Genomic DNA, 1919 nt, shown 5'->3' on the forward strand with positions numbered 1-1919 from the left:
TGGTTAATTATTGCCAACTTGTCACAAAGTAGAGTGACCTGGGAAGAGGGCACCTTTGATAAGGAACTGCCTCCTCCACCAGATTGGCCTATGGGCTTGTCATTGGGGCATCTGCTTGATTAATGATTGATATGGGAAATACCAGCCCACTGTGGCTGTGTCATTCCTGGTCAGGAGGGCCTGAGATGATGAGAGCAGACTGAGCAAGCCAGTAAGCATCCATCTGTGGTGATATATTGTGTACCCTAAGAAACTTGCATTAGGATCAGAGGACAAAGCCAGCCACTAGATTAGACATAGAGGTCAGGCAGTGGTGGCACACACCCTTAATCCTATCACTTAGGAGGCAGAAATCTGTCTGGGTCTCTGTGAATTCAAAGGCCACCCTGGAAACAGAGCCAGGCAGTAGTGGCACGGAACTTTAATCCCAGTACTGGGAAGCACACAATGCTGGGTGGAGAAAGTTATATAAGGTGTGAGGAAACAGGAACTAAGGCAGTTCAGCTGAGACCTTTTTGGGTGAGGACTCATAGGATTTCAGTCAGAGGATTCGTGGAGTTGGTGAGGTAATAGGTGGTGGCTGTAGTTTGCTCTGCTTCGCTGATCTTTCAGCTTTTGCCCCAATATCTGACTCTGAATATTTTTTTATGAATAAGACAATCTAAGATTCGAACAATAGTCATCATCTGTGGCTTATGCTTCAGTTCCTGCCTCCAGATTCCTGGCCTGGCTTCCTTCAATGATGGACTGTGATGTAGGAGTATAAACCAACTAAACCTTTTCTTCCCAGGTTGGATTTGGTAGATGTTTTACCAAAGCAATTGAGAAGCAAACCAGGACCATCCTTGGCCAAGACACATCTCTTGAAAAAGATTATAGATACCAAAGACATTGAGATAATTCATAAAGCAAAAATCATCAAGAAGAAGGACCCCATTTTTAGGATACACATACATGCATCGACTTACCACACATACACACTGCACACACATATACACTCTATATACATATACTACATGTACACTCTACACACCACTACTCACACAACACAGGCACTACACATACATAAACACACACTCTATACACATATACTACATGCACACACTACACACTACACACACACACACACACACACACACACACACACACACACACACGAGCCATTCGAATCCCAAAACTCTTCCAGATTAAAGAATATTGTGAAATTAAGAGAAATGTCAACCATCACTCCAAAGTTGGCTCCAGGCGGTCCTCAATGAGCCAGGTGTACCTGGTGACAACAATTCACATGTATTCATTGATCTCATAAACACCAGACTCCCTCCTGACACTCTGTCCACAGCAGCACCTTGGCTGAGGTTCCTTGTGACAGCTGCACATGATCCCTTCTGTTCTTATCCCCTCTCAGTCAAAATCTTGCTTCCCAAATATGGAGGCCCACCTTTCTGTCTGACAGGAATTGTCCTCGTGAGGCTAGAGTCAAGAAAAGGGACCCAAGGCAATACAAGGACACAACCCCTCTCATGGCTGAAACATAGCTTCCTAGAGATGTACCGTTGGGATGAAACTCACCCCAATGTCTGCAGCAGCCACAACTGTATTTAGAAGCAAGTAACAATTTCTTTTGGTTTTCAATGAGAGTTGAGCCAATCATGGCTTCTGCAGTTCATGGAAAGGTGCAGCCCCGCTAAGGTTTGCCCCCAGAGCCAATGCACTGGGTCCTGTTGGGCAATTACATTATTTGTGTTATGAGCACAGCCACTCACTGCAGGGTGGATGACTGTCTGAGGCATGGCTCCAAAGTTATCAAGTTCAGGATTGCTTTTAACTATTAGCTAGAACTTAAGCATCTGAATAAATGTCTTCCCTTTGAAAGTTGCCTCCTTGCAAGGCCTTAGTTCCAAGGGAGCTAGTTCCCT

Source organism: Peromyscus leucopus, chromosome 1 (assembly GCF_004664715.2).
Source record: "Peromyscus leucopus breed LL Stock chromosome 1, UCI_PerLeu_2.1, whole genome shotgun sequence".
Classification (NCBI taxonomy): domain Eukaryota; kingdom Metazoa; phylum Chordata; class Mammalia; order Rodentia; family Cricetidae; genus Peromyscus; species Peromyscus leucopus.